Source organism: Felis catus, chromosome A2, assembly GCF_018350175.1.
Source record: "Felis catus isolate Fca126 chromosome A2, F.catus_Fca126_mat1.0, whole genome shotgun sequence".
NCBI lineage: Eukaryota > Metazoa > Chordata > Mammalia > Carnivora > Felidae > Felis > Felis catus.
The window spans coordinates 116,975,876-116,991,099 of NC_058369.1; the positions used below are offsets into that span (position 1 = coordinate 116,975,876).

The window sequence follows — 15,224 nt, forward strand, 5'->3', positions numbered from 1 at the left end:
CTCTGGATTCAAACTGCCTGGGTCCCCAACCATCCGTATTAAGTGGCTTTCAGCAAATTTTGAGCCTCTCTATGTCATCAGTGTTCCATGTGACAAATGGAAATAATGAAAGGGTCGCCCCAAAGGGGCTGTTGAGGTGATTAGAGGAACTTAGTGTACAGAAACACATGAAAGGTGATGGCCAGTGTATGAACGATGTTGTTGTTACTCTTGTGCACAACATCACAGCGGCTGCTTTGCTCTTAGCATCAGAAAAATAAAAAGGATATTTATAAATATCCATATTCTGTGGGGCACCTGGGTGGCTCAGTCGGTTGAACATTCAACTTCAGTTCAGGTCATGATCTCACAGTTCGTGGGTTCCAGCCCCGCGTCTGGCTCCATGCTGACAGCTCAGAGCCTGGAGCCACCTTTGGATTCTGTGTCTCCCTCTCTCTCTGCCCCTCCCCCACTCACATTCTGTCTTTGTCCCTCAAAAAATAAAGCATTTTTTAAAAATTTATAAATATCCAAATTCCTATCCCCCCAACGTTAATAGGTCTCCATTCTTATTTATACAGTATTTTATTTTTATATCTACCATTTTCCTGGCTTTTAAAAAACTTATCTAATAATATCATAGCATACATTTCTTTCTCCAGCTGGCTTATTTTCACTTACAGTCATTACACCTGCACACACTCTAGTTCATTCCTGTAACACGGTTTCATGGTATGAGTCTCCTTGTTGAACTTACTCTTCCTTCGGGTTGTCTCTTTGCTCTTAGAAACAGTGCCGCGGGGTCCACCCCTTGTGAGGCTGTGGTGTGATTTTCTAGGAGAGAGAGGACCTTCACAAGAAAATTTCCAGGTCGTGGTGCCACTTCTAAATGACAGGCGTGTTCTCCGCTTTTGGACCCTGGGAACTTATGTACGAGAACATACCCCTCTTTTTCTGGGGTAGCAGGACAGACAGTCAGGTTAATGGCACGCTGCTGCTGAACGACGGTGGCCAAGAAGGGCATTTCTGTGCCTGGCTTACCTTATTGTCACTGTGTTCTAATTCTCTCAACCTCCCACTATTTGCCTGGGTAGTGTGTGTATTCTTGGGAACCACTTCAAGTACTTTATGAAATAAGACAATATTTATATTTAATTTTTATTTTAAGCTAGAAAGTTACACAAGCTGCTGTTGGCAAGATGTCCTGATAGTGGGCAGTTTTCTACTCAGCTCTCTAGGATGCCTCCGTGTTGTCTTTCGGGGGAGCTGCAGGCCTCAGCCTGACAGTCCAATTGCCTCGAGATGCTTGGAACAAGTGAGCGGGGAGGGAGGGAAAGACACACAATAACCCCCAGCTCACAGGATTGGAAAGGAGCGTATCAAAGGTACCCGCTGGTGAAGAAAGGGAAGAGGACAATTGGGGGAGATCCTGGTGGCCACGGCTGCTCACGCTAGCCTTTCCAAAGTGTACAGATGGACGACTCAAAGCTGGCAGGGCTTCTAGGACAGAGCACTTGCACACAGATATGGGGAAGGAGGTAAAGGTACCTGCCAAACGATTATCATGAAAAGTCCATGTCCTACAACCTAGATGAATCCCATCCCTACACCTAGATGAATCCCCTCCCAAAAGAGGAGCTTTTGACTCAGACCTTAGTTTTCTGCCTGATTCACAGGGATCAGGAGAGTGGCTTTTACTGCTGGCATGATTTCATGAGGCTGTGTCCTCCTCCCCAGCTACCACATTCTCACTATTTTGCCTCCCAGGTGGTCCCGAGGTGGTAGATCACACGTATTAGTCCGTCCCAACCCTCCCAGAACAAGTTCCTGAGCTCAGAATGACCCTCCCCCAATCCCCACATATCAACTGGCAGAAAGAAGATCTATCATATCTGTGAGGTTTTTAATTTTTGATTCATTTTTATGATCCAGTAACCAAACCACAGGGGAAACTAGAATAATTCAGGGTGACTTATCTTAAGTAAACCCAAACTGATTCCTTTTCTAAACGTAAAACGTTCACCTGATTAGGAATACTACATTAAAGAATTCTGCCGTGGATGGACAGAACTCATCTGTATGCAGGTGGGATTCTGACCCCTGGGTGCTTGTGGGAAGATCCTACAGGGTGGTAGCATGTCCTTAGCATGCTTTAATCATAAATGTAGGGGTAGGACCTGGGCAGCAGTGGTTTGGTAAGAGTTCCCCAGTAGATTCCAATGTGCAGCCAGGATTGAGGACCACTGCTCTGGAGTTTCCAGAAATTTCCTCTCTTTCTAATGATCTTGACAGCATCTACCCATTTTTAGGCTTCTGATACCTATCGCAATCCTTTTCATCCGACACTACTTACTCTCAGAGGTTCGAGAAGACCAAAGTAATTCAGTTTTGGTTTTGGTCTGAACTGGCATCCAGAACCTGTTTCACAGGGCTAGGTACCTATTTCCTATTCCTTCACCTGTCTTGGTTTTCAATTTCCTCTTCTCTATGTGTATTCAGTTCTTTTCCTAGTACTTCTCCTTTTGAAAATAGAGGTAGGGGGAAAAAAGTAGAATTGGAACAATTCTTTTCACTCATGATGTTCTGCAAAGAGCGAGTTTCCACACTCAGAAGCTTACTTTTATTTGTTCATCTGGCTCTGGATATGCGTTTTGTAGCTTTTAACCACTTTTTGAAAGCCTCAGCTATTTCCTGACGTTAGTTCTGCAGACCTTATTCTAGCATGCTCGCGTAACACTCTTAATTCGTTCCTCTTAGCTTTCAAGTGTGGCTCCCTAGCTCCTGTTTTCTCTCCAGGCACATAGGCATTGACTCAAGTTTGGTCCTTCATCCACTTCCTTCTGTGAGCTTTAGTTCTTAATCATCTCACCCATGCTCCTGACTTTAGTAAGGCAGCTGTCTACCCACTCTGCTATCTTCACCCTCCTCCAGACCACAGCCTGGTGGATGGCCCCTGGATTTGTCACTGGAACATGAAGCCTACTGCTTACTTCGAGAGCAAACTCATCCATCCTTCATGCTGATACCTGGGCTGAGTTCCCAGAAATCCAAATACCTCAACCCTTGCATTATTTTCTCAGTCTTAAAAATTAAACAATCATCAAAACAAGTCAAGAGTTTATCAGAAATTAGTGGAATGAGGGGCGCCTGGGTGGCTCAGTCGGTTAAGCGTCCGACTTCAGCTCAGGTCATGATCTCGTGGTCCGTGAGTTCGAGCCCCGCGTGAGGCTCTGTACTGACAGCTCAGAGCCTGGAGCCTGTTTCAGATTCTGTGTCTCCCTCTCTCTGACCCTCCCCTGTTCATGCTCTGTCTCTCCCTGTCTCAGAAATTAAATAAATACATACATACATACATACATACATACATACATACATACATAAATACATACATAAATAAGCGTTAAAAAAATTTAGAAAGAAATTTGTGGAATGAAACTTTCAGTGCTTTTACCAGCACGTTCGGCAGCCCCTCTAGACTTACAGTCTCTGGGGAGAAAGCATCATCTGTCTAGTAATCCATAATATTGGTCCTACTACAACAACATTTCTGTGGCTTTTTTCTCTCTTACCCAGAAATTCACCTTTAAGGTCTGGATTTTCATTCGTCTACTTCTTTAAAGCAAAATATTCCCTTCTAGAATCATAGGTTAGCCATGAGAACCACCCTCACCTGCTTGATGAGATGAATCAGACCACCTTATCTATGTCCAAATTTTAATGTTTCCCGTTTATTTTGCTTAGTCCTCATAGGCTGCACAGAGGCCGATAATACACAACCACCCTGCTTCCCAGGTGTGTTTATGAATTGCTAAAGTTCTCCTCTGTTACCGCACTCCCCCTTTGCTATGCCTATTGTTCTCCGTCCAATCAAGTTTTAATGTTTTTTCCATGCCATTAAATTTCAGTTGAACTCTATTGATCAGGATGGCAAATCTCTTGCCAAACACGCTCATTCTCAAAGATGCCATGAGGCTTCCCCATAAACCAAATCTGTCTGTCAATACCACCTGTGCTATGGTTATTTGTCCACTTTCTATATCCTCTTCCAACTCACGGGCTACCTTCCTCTGAAAGGTAGAAATACCACATGGCCCCCTCGAGACCTTCAGTTTCCTACCGTGACATTACAGCACTAGACATTCATTTGAATTTTTGACAGTTTAGTGTATTTTTAACCAAACCAGTGAACAGGGGTGATAGTTGGTACATCTACTATTTGGGCAGGTTATTATGCATCACTTGGGTTACTGCTCACTGGTATCCATTCTCTCTTTGTTTACTAAGAGAACTCTCAAATTGTACTTGGCCACAAGGTCATCTGAATAGAAGCTACACTTCCGGCCGTCCTTGCAGCCTGGTGAGGGCTTATGACTAAGTTCTTCCAATGAGGTACCGTGGAAGCTGTGCTAACAAGAGATGTGCACACGCTCTCTGCCCTTTCCCCATTTCTGAGGGCTGAGACACGGTGACAACTAGACCCAGAAAATGAAAGTCATTGGTGGAGGATGGTAGTGTCACTGTGCCAGCTCAGGAATAACTATATCTGGACGGTTACATGAGAGAAATAAACTTCCATCTTGTCAAAAACCACTGAATTTGGGGATCTCTCGGTTACGGTGGTTTAGTGCCAATAACGTATGCCATCATTATGTCAATGATGTAGCATACCTAAAAATGAGGAATTTTAGTCACCTCTGTACCTGTCAACAGAAAGGTGCCAACCAGCCATTCCCTGGTCAGCTTCCTGGGCCAGAAACAGGGGCCCCCGAAACACCGGCAGTGAGAATCCTCACAGTTTGACAAAGTAAAGAAAGCTACTGTTTTCCAGTTCTAGGGGTATCTTCTCCTGGAACAACCCCATATTCTTGGGCTTTCGGGCAGAGATCCACTCCCCCAAGCGTTTTTTCTTTCTCCAGCCGGACACCCCGCTTCACGTTGTATGTGCCACTCACCCACGAGGTCCCGAGAGCCGCTCTAGAACAAGATGTTCTGTGTGGAGAAGGTGGAGTCCACAGGTCAACCCCTCCATGCCTGAATGGCACAATCAGAAGTGGGCTGTGCTCCCTCCTCCTACAGTGTGCCCACTCTTACTTGGCGTGCCACATCTCAAAGAGAAGAAACACTTATGGATGCATGTGGGCTAATAAAGTTACAGTGAAAATGCAAGAAGCCAAAGGAGAATGGCTACACTGATGAAAATCCAACTCAGTGCATGTCTATAAAGTACATCCTGAACATCCACAGCTGTGCTAACCCCGAAATGATGGAAACTGAGTGACTGCAGCTGAATGCAAGGAGGAAACCACTCTGATCAAAGAGATAAGATGTGTGTAGATGAAACAAATGAGAACCCAGTTCAGGGCGGGATATCAAGTCGGTGTTGTGGGCAGTCACTGGTGAACAGCTCAGTGGGGTTGGAGTTGTGAGCAAAAGCTTGAAAGAGATGGCCTGCAGGGAGCAAAATGGGAATAGGACCCGACCAGGTAGAGGGGAAGGTGGAGGCGGAGAGGACACCTCATGCAATAGTGCTCAAGCCCGGCTGCATGATGGAATCACCCGGGGGAGTTTCTACAAAATACCAGTGTCACCCCACTCAAACCAACTCATGCAGGCTCTCTGGGATGAGGTCTCGGCCCAGGCGAAGGCGTCTGAAAAGCTCCCGAGGTGATTCTGATGCACGGTGAGGGTGGAGAACCACTGCCCTAAATCTTGCATCCAGAAATGACAGAAAGATTTACTCCACAGAACTGCCTTCCTTTATCTTGGCACTAAATTTCGTTTTAGTATCTAACGCCAGACCTACGTCTACTGCATCTAATTTATAGCAAATTAAAATGCAAAACAGGATGTGACTTAGCAGTTTGAAGGGTAAGAAGAGAGAGCGCCACCCAAGAACTTAAAATAACATCTGGTGGTTTGAATTTTATCAGTGGGTGTTGTTATCCATCCTTAACTGACAACTGCCGGGGGAAGCGGGGTAGAGTTTTAACAATTGGCAACCACAGGCTGCGTTTCAGTATTTATCTAAAAAGACGATCAACTGAGTCACTGTGAAATGTGAATACACATTTTAAAAACTTCTCTATCTCCTTTGAAAATCTACTAATTGTCTTTTCAGAAATGTAAACATGAAGCTAAACGTAAACATGAATAATGCTCCAGAAGCACTAGCCGAACCGACTCAAATGACAAGAAACTAAATACCTAGTGGCTGGTGTATCCGATGTGCACATTTGATGTCCCTTTGTCGGCCTGACTAAAAATAACCCTAGGATGGAGAATCTAAGCTTTAAAAAAAATTCTATGAAACGAATTTCTCGATATACAGTTTGGGGGTGCCCTTCCAGAACTGCAATAAAATAAACAATGCCTTGTAAGAGGCTCGAAAGAAAGCAAGAAATCACTAAATTAGTGAATGCAGGCAGGGAGAAAAAGGGACATAGGAAATTTTTACACACTCCTAGGGGAAGGACTGTTGCAAGAAAATGAATGTGCAACACATTTAAATTGTGCAAGCTGAACAAAATTACAAGGAGAACTGGATGGAAAAGGCAGAGAGAACAGATTTTTAAAAACTGGGGTGGATATCAGGAGACTAGAGCTAAAAAGGGAAGAAAAACGTAAAAGCACCTCTGTAACTAATGCTGACAATGCCGCGGTTATTTTTTCTCTCCAGTAGTGCACAGACCAGAAGCTATTTGAAGGCAGTGTCTTATTCTTTTTTGGTTTTATCTTCTAAATTGCCTACAACTGGACAGAACCTGGCACGTGGCAGGTTATTTATCAAATTGATGGCCTGTGTGTCCCCTCCCCCATTACATTAGCCACTAGGAGGTTTTTACTGAAATTTATTTTAATCTCAATACTGGAAAAAGATACAAATATCCTTATTTATCAAACGTAAGAATGTGGGGTGCCTGGGTGGCTCAGTCGGTTAAGCGTCTGACTTCAGTTCAGATCATGATCTCACGGTTCATGGGTTTCAGCCCTGTGTTGGGCTCTGTGCCGATAGCTGAGAGTCTGCAGCCTGCTTTGGATTCTGTGTCTCCCTCTCTCTCTGTCTCTCGCTTTCTCTCTCAAAAATAAATTTTAAAAAAATTTGAAAAAAAAACCTTTTTTAATAAAAATTTAAAAAAATAACGTACACATGTAAGGCTGAATGGATCCTGTTTAGAAGCTTGTATCTTATGAAGGCACTATGAAAGAGTAGTACGTAATAGAAATTACAAGAAAACCTAAGTCAGAATGTGAGGTGTAAATAATGTATCGAAACTCTAGCTGAATTCCATTAAATTAATGTTAGAAATGATTGTCAGCAGCCAGGATCCCGCTCTTCATCCTGAATTCCCTTGTGTTGTGCAGGGAGGTTAGCACACTGAAGGTGTTTCAATACCCTACTTTGTATTCGGATAGCATCTCTCATCAAAGAAGTCCCACTGCTATGCAAATAACAATCCCCCACCAAAGGCAGGGCAGCTCCAGCACCCAGCAATGACAATCATCTCCTGAAAAGGAGAAGTGCCCCAGTTTCTAGACACAGGTCAGATCTCAAGCCTTATTTATGGCTCAGAGAGAGCTGATGCCAATTCTGATTCATCATTACCAGGTGTGGAAGACATATTTTTCAAAGATTACAACACAAACATACATTTCATCTCCAAAGATTCCTTACAAAGTAACACTGACACCACTCCATTGATTTCTGGGGTCTATGTTCCCTTCCCTTGAACCTCAGTGGGCTTGTCATTATGGATGAAGTGACACTATGTGACTTCCAAGGTTACGTTAGAAATGGTAACACATGGGGCGCCTGGGTGGCTCAGTTGGTTCAACATCTGACACTTGATTTCAGTCCAGGTCATGATCCCAGGGTTGTGGGATCAAGCCCCATGTCAGGCTCTGTGAGGAACATAGAGCCTGCTTAAGATTCTCTCCCTCTTGGGCGCCTGGAAGGCTCAGTCGGTTAAGTGCCCAACTTTAGCTCAGGTCATGATTTCTTTTTTTTTTTTTTTTTTTCAACGTTTATTTATTTTTGGGACAGAGAGAGACAGAGCATGAACGGGGGAGGGGCAGAGAGAGAGGGAGACACAGAATCGGAAACAGGCTCCAGGCTCTGAGCCATCAGCCCAGAGCCTGACGCAGGGCTCGAACTCACGGACCGCGAGATCGTGACCTGGCTGAAGTCGGACGCTTAACCGACTGCGCCACCCAGGCGCCCCAACTCAGGTCATGATTTCATGGTTCATGGGTTTGAGCCCCTCATCGGGCTCCGTGTTGACAGCTCAGAGCCTGGATCTCACTTCGGATTCTGTGCCTTCCCTCTCTCTCTTCCCCTCCCCTACTCATGCTCTGTCTCTTGTCTCTCAAAAATGAATAAATGTTAAAAAAAAAAAAAAAAGATTCTCTCCCTCTCTCTCTGTCTCTCTCTCCCTGTGCCCCTCTCTGCCTGCTCGCACATGCTCACTTGCTTGCTCTCTCTCAAATGAAAGAAAGAAAGAAAGAAAGAAAGAAAGAAAGAAAGAAAGAAAGAAAGAAAGAAAGAAAGAAAGAAAGAAAAAGAAAGAAAGAAAGGTTAACACAGCTTCCACTTGATGATGTGTCTCTCTTGGGATGCTCACTCTACAACTTAGCCATCATGACATAAGGAAGCCCAGACTAACACTTGGAGAGGTCCATTTTGAAAAGAAGTGAGGCCACACTCCCACAGCAGCTAACAGCCACCACTAACTCTGAGGCATGTGAGTGAGTCTTCAGAGGTTCCTACCCCCTGCCTTCTCACCATCCCAACCGACAATGAGTGGAGTGGGATCCAACCTCCCTCCGTCCCGCCCTCGCAAATCCTGTTCATATTGCAGGTTTGAGGGCTAAATGTCAATGTTTTAACCCACCAAGTCTTGGGGTCGTTTGTCACATGGCATCAGATGACTGTAACACTAGGTGGGAACCCCTGGCAGACTCCCCTCCAGGTGGGAAGCGTGAGAACATGGGGTCAAAAGACAGTTCAATCTGTGGTTATGTCTCCTTCTTCTGACCCTCAGGCCAGCAGGCTCCTCCTACCAGAGCATCCTGCTCCTGTCGTGTAGGTCAGACTTAAAAGAGGGCTCCTTGGTCAACAAACCCAGACGTCCCCTAGAAAGTCACTTATACAAAGTACATAGTATAGCGTATGGGTCAATTAGCTGATCAAGGTGGGTATGTGCCTGATAGTGAGAGACAATAAATGGGACACTGGGATCTAAAGCTAGGCACAAAGATGAGAAGACAAACCAACCCTTAAAAACCCCCTAAGTATACCTTTTAGCACAAACCTTAAAATTTCTCACATACCATTGGGCATTTATCAACTGCTTAAGCAGTGAGTGGCTGGGAGTAAACTCTCAGCTTGCAAATGAGCCACACAGAAATTCTTACTGAGGTCATAGGGTCAGCCATGGGCATATTAGGACAGAACCCAGGGCTGTACTCTCCATCAAGAGCAAACATCCAGAGACTAAGAGGAAAGTGAAGTAAAAGTCCTAAGCAGATACATTTAAATATTTCTAAAGAGCGGTTTTATTGTTAAATTAGAGAGTCAAAATCCCAAGAACCATTGAATCCTTTGGTAAGAACACTGACTAGAACTAAGAACTCTTGGGCCTTGGCCAGAGAGTTGTCCAGCTGACCCTTTGGAGCAACAATCTAATCTGGGCCACACACAGGGTTTCCAGAGGGCACCAGTGAGGCAGTAAGAACACCGCCTCACCATCTGAGCTGGAGCATATGAATGACTGAAAGCAGAGGGAGGGAGGAAAAAAACCCAGAAGACCAACTCATAAGGGCTATAATGAGCCCCGGATGATCATGAAATCATGATCAGCATATAAACCGAAGCTATCCAATAGAACTTTAGGTGCTGTCTGATACCACAGTCTCTTCCCCTCATGTGGCGGTTGAGCACTTAAAATGTGGCCAGTGCAACTAAGACACTGAGTTTTAAATTTTATTTAACTTTAAATAATTTAAACTCACATAGTCCCATGTGGCTGGTAGCTGCCATGTCAGAAACACAGCTTTACCACACCATTCTGAGCGGCTGATTTGTCTCTCCACTTTCCTTTGGCACAGGACGAGAGAACACCTCGGGACGTCTGGCTCCTGAAATCCTCCAGATGTGTGCTCACCCATACCAACTAGAAAAAGTCAATGGCTGCTGTACAGCTGAATCACCATAAAGGATGATGGCCAAAATTTAAACGTTGTAACTCATCTGGGAAATTTTCCTTCCCATCCTCTCCATCGTTTGGAGAGAATGAATTAAAAGGTGAGATGGGCTATTAGTTCTCTACATAAGATCAGTGGGGAATTTTAGTAAGAAGCCCAACTTTAACAGGTACTTCAAACTATGCCAGTACAGAGATGAGCTTCTTTAAAAAGATCAGATCCTCAGGGCGCCTGGGTGGCTCAGTGGGTTAAGCATCTGACTTTGGCTCAGGTCATGATCTCGCGGTTCATGAGTTCGAGCCCCGCGTTGGGCTCTGTGCTGACAGCTCAGAGCCTGGAGCCTGCTTTGGATTCTGTGTCTCCCCCTCTCTCTGCCCCTCACCCACTCATACTCTGTCTCTGTCTCTGTCTCTGTCTCTCTCTCTCTCTCTCTCTCTCTCTCGCAAAAATAAACAAACATTAAAAACATCAGATCTTCCAACTCATAAAGCTTCAGTTGAAAACCATTAGGAATGTTACAAAAAGTTGTAAAAAGTTCACATGTCATTTAGGAATGGCTTATAACGGCTGCTTAGTTTTAAGGCAATAGTCGGTGATAGGAAAAAATCATATTTTGGAACAACGACAACAAAAACAGTTCACACAATTATCAGACACCCATTTTTTTGGTAGATAAAAATATTTACCACTTGCTACTATCTTCAGAAGGCATCAAAATCCACTCTCCACCAGCCAGGTGCCTTTTCACAGAGTGGGGAGTGAACGTGAGAAGGCTTTTAAGAGTGGTCCTGCAAAAGTGACGAGGTCCTAGAAACGGTTCCACAAAGCTGTCCAGTAGTTACCATCTGGCCCGCAGGAAAGCTGTAAATGTGGCAAGCAAATAGGAAATTCACCGAGAAAACAGCCAGTCTCCCAACAGTCAAGGGCTTTTATAATCTGATGTCTAATTTACCAACTTAAACTTCTTTCAGCCACTGCCCAGTATAATCACCACCATTTCAGGCAAGCAGACATTCCTAAAAGTTCCCAATTCATGACAGGCATATTCTCACAAATTGCAAGGAGACTGTAAATCAGCACTACCTCTTCAGAAGACAATGTGGCCACAGCAAGGTTGTCCTTCAAAAATAAAGGCAATAGGCAACAGTTTCCAAAAACAACTCAGAAAATATGGCATCCACAGGCCCTTCCCCCGCCCCCCCAAAAAGAAAAACCTTAATGACAATGAAGCCCACCAAACGTTAAATTACCAAGAACGACAAAGTCACGGAGAAAAGACCAATGGTTAACAGTGCACTGATTAGGATTAAAGAAGCAGGGGAATAACCAAGGGAATTAAAGCTAGTGAGTGTTAAAAGTATAAATCCTGGGGCACCTGGGTAGCTCAGGCAGTTAAGTGTCCGACTTTGGCTCAGGTCATGATCTCACGGTTCATGAGTTCGAGTCCCACATCGGGCTCTGTGCTGATGGCTCAGAGCCTGGAGCCTGCTTCGGATTCTGTGTCTCCCTCTCTCTCTGCCCCTCCCCTGCTCATGCTTTGTCTCTCTCTCTCTCTCTCTCTCAAAAATAAATAAACATTAAAAGAAATATTTTAAAAAGTATAAATCCTAACAAGATTAAAAATAAAACAAGTGACAGACACCTGAAATCAGGGAGGGACGCCAGGCAAAAGTGTCAGATTGTTTATTATATTGCCATAGTGTGTGCCACTCATTGGACTCCCAAGCTGTTGGAGGTGTTCGTCTTTCTTCTGAACTAACAGAACTAACCCTCTTCAGATAAAGGATAACTTTTCAGAAGATTGGCAATTTATTTTCCTTTTGTTAAATGTAAGCAAGATCAACTAGAAGAGTTTTCCTGTATAACTGTTTAGTTGGACCTCAGTCTTATACAATTATTTCTGCCCATTGTTGATCTATCCATCCCCCTCTGTCTATCTCTCTCACTCTATGCATAGAGGCAAGCCTGAAATCAATGTCAACACTGGTTATTTTCTGGTTGAGATTTTTTGGGTAATGTTTTAATTTCTCCTTCGAATTTTTTTTGTTTTGTTTTGCTTGATTTTTAAAAATAACGAACACGTATCGGGGATATAAAAATGAAACAACAATTACTTTTCTGATTTGCACGGTCCATTTTCCCCAAACGGTCACCGGATCCATGCTTCTCTTATTTCCCCAATACTCACCAACCTCAGATTTGGACTCGAATACCCTCAGCAGTCCTTCATCTCTGATCCTTCTTTCTTTCTGGTTATGTCTCTGTTGTTTGAAAAACATTCTGCTCCTGGACAGGGAACTTGCCTGTGTCATACCCTGCCTCCACCGTCATCAAGGAGGGCAAGGCAGAAACCCCCAAGAATGTAGATGAGAAAAAACAGTGGTGCTTGGGTCTTTTCACGAGAGGTCTGACTGGAAACCGGTGACACTGGAAATCTCATCTGGGCTGCTGTGCCACCACAAGGGTGACATACCAACCCACGGGATTTACCAGAAGTGAAGGTAGCTATACCACTAAGTCCTCTTCTAACCTCTATCTCTTTCTCTTTCTCCCTCTCTCTCTCTCCACTCTTCCCCACCCCTTCACCCCCTCTCTTTTAAAGACAGTTAAATAAATAAGCCCCCATCAGACTTGGAAGCAAGAAGGAAGGGTGGGTGTTTGGGTGGAGGGAGGGAAGGTAGAAGGGGAGGATCCGAGTCGCCTGCATCCACATTGGTGACTGGATACAGTCTGCTCTACCCCAGAACTCCGGAAAGGCATCCAGTTGTAACAAGCTGGGTCTGACAACCCAGAACAAGGTGGCTGTCCGTGCTTTGTTTATGCCATAGAAGTCAGTGGGCTTGTTGTCTAAGGGTCCTCTTTCCCCTGCATCTTCCTGTCCTTTACCTTAAGGGGTATATATCGGAGCAAAAAAGCTGCAGAAATTAAATTTGACAAATTCATCAGATCAGGGATTAATAGGCACTACCTAAACCAAGCTATGCATGTAACAGATTAAAAATAAATAAATATTTAGATCCTGGAAGGTAAGGTATTTTATAAATTTTATGTACATATATATGGGTTTCAGGAGTTTGATTAGAGCTCCTAGTTTAAAGGCTGACTTTTTTGGACAGGCCTCTTAGTAACACAACAGACACAATCAGCTTCTACGTATACCAACAGTCATGACTGCTTAGAAACAGCAACTCAAAAAGAGTATAAAATCAGAGTTCATGTCTAAAAAATTAAGGTGTTACCCTGGATCATAATTATTCAAAATGTGCTCTGCTAAATACCAGACCCACAGGATTCTCTGTGGAGAGAAAAATAAGTCCCCCCACACCAGTCACCTTGGGAACTGCTGCTCCTACCTTCCCTCTTGAAGACACAGTGTAATATATGTGGGCACATTAAAGGCTCTGAGAAGTCCTGCAGTTAAAACAAATACCAAATCTGTTAAACAATTTTGTTGAACCTATTCCAAACCTATTTGACCATGGAATGTCTTCTTTGAGGTGACACTAAAGATATTCCCTCAGCCTGGCAATCCTGTCTAGCTTTAAAACTCAGTTATCCTCTGAGTCCATGAAATGATTTGAACCTTTACCTTTAAAGGTTGGTCTATCCATCATGCAGATAATAGCTTAACATGCACAGACACCATTTCTTGGTTACAATTCAGGCTCACAACAGCCAGTAAATAACATTTAGATATTCTTTGCTTATAATTTCATGTCTAGACTTGGTCTAGAGAAACCACAAGAAACCATGACAATCATATAAAAAACAAAAGCAAGTCTCAGAACTGAGGACACGGTTCCCTATTTGACCCAATCTTCCCCTAAAAGCACTTCCCTTGTCTCTCATTATCACACACCTTCCCCCAAACCCAACTTCCCAACTCCCGTTCCCCTATTGCTTTCTCAAATTTATACTCGGGACTCAGTCCTTTCAACTTCAGTCTGAAATTGCCCCGAAGAGGAGACATCTGAATGGGAAGTATGGCATCATTTGGAGAAAAGAAGTAGCACTCCAGAGAAAGGTACTGTAAATTGACTGGACAAATTGCTAAAAGAAATCTTGTGGAAATTATCTCAGAAAGTAAGCACTTATGCAACTGTTATGCAGGCTCACTTAAAAACACATCTCCAGTAATCTGCACTGTATTTACCCAAATAAAGAAGAAAATGGGATCAACACTTAGTATTTACTTAACAAATGTTTACTGAGCACTTACTATTGGTCAGGGACAATCCTAGACGGCGGCGGGGATCAAACAGTAAACAAAGCCTGAAACACTGTACTACAAACAATCCTACAGACCAGACTAGAAAACTTAACCATATGATAACCTTGGGGAAAACAGTTTCTAAACTGAAGAAGGCTGATTTTAAGGAAGACCTTAAAACCATCTCATAAGGCACAAAGAAAATTTTGTGGCATCCATGAAAAGGGGACGGGAAAGGCAATACATACTTATTTTGGACCTTTTATTTCCCAGACACCATGCTAGATGCTTTTACATATGTTAGGATATTTAATTCTCAGAATGCTGCCTTGACTTAGGCTTTAAGCTTCATCCTTACAGTTAAGAAACCGAGACAAAGCTAGTGGTCAAACTTTCGCAACATGCCCGGTTCCAAATCCATACATTTCATACGTGGATAGTGAGACTCAACCAGAAACAGAATTCAAGGCTGCTTCAAAGCAACATTTCTCATAGCACTTTAAGATGGCAGAGAAAAGATGTATCAAAACGTGTGATGTAGGGGCGCCTGGGTGGCGCAGTCAGTTAAGCGTCTGACTTCAGCCAGGTCACGATCTCGCGGTCCGGGAGTTCGAGCCCCGCGTCGGGCTCTGGGCTGATGGCTCAGAGCCTGGAGCCTGTTTCTGATTCTGTGTCTCCCTCTCTCTCTGCCCCTCCCCCATTCATGCTCTGTCTCTCTCTGTCCCAAAAATAAATAAACGTTGAAAAAAAAAAAAAATTAAAAAAAAAAAAAAAAAAAAAAAAAACGTGTGATGTAAAAGAGTGGACATCAACATCGTATCAAGAAATAATCTTC

General features: G+C 43.7%; 1 protein-coding gene across 6 annotated transcripts in view; it reads right to left on the reverse strand.

Moving 5' to 3' along the window:
* The window catches only part of OSBPL3 (oxysterol binding protein like 3), a 177,712-nt gene that overhangs the window by 99,484 nt on the left and 63,004 nt on the right, over window positions 1-15,224 (reverse strand). Inside the window, exon 2 of one of the 6 annotated variants that reach the window (XM_019825608.3) lies at window positions 10,866-11,040. The exons of the other annotated variants lie outside the window; for them this stretch is intronic. The gene's annotated coding sequence lies outside the window, so the exon portion shown is untranslated. The remainder of the gene's footprint in view (window positions 1-10,865; window positions 11,041-15,224) is intronic. 6 annotated transcript variants of the gene reach the window in all.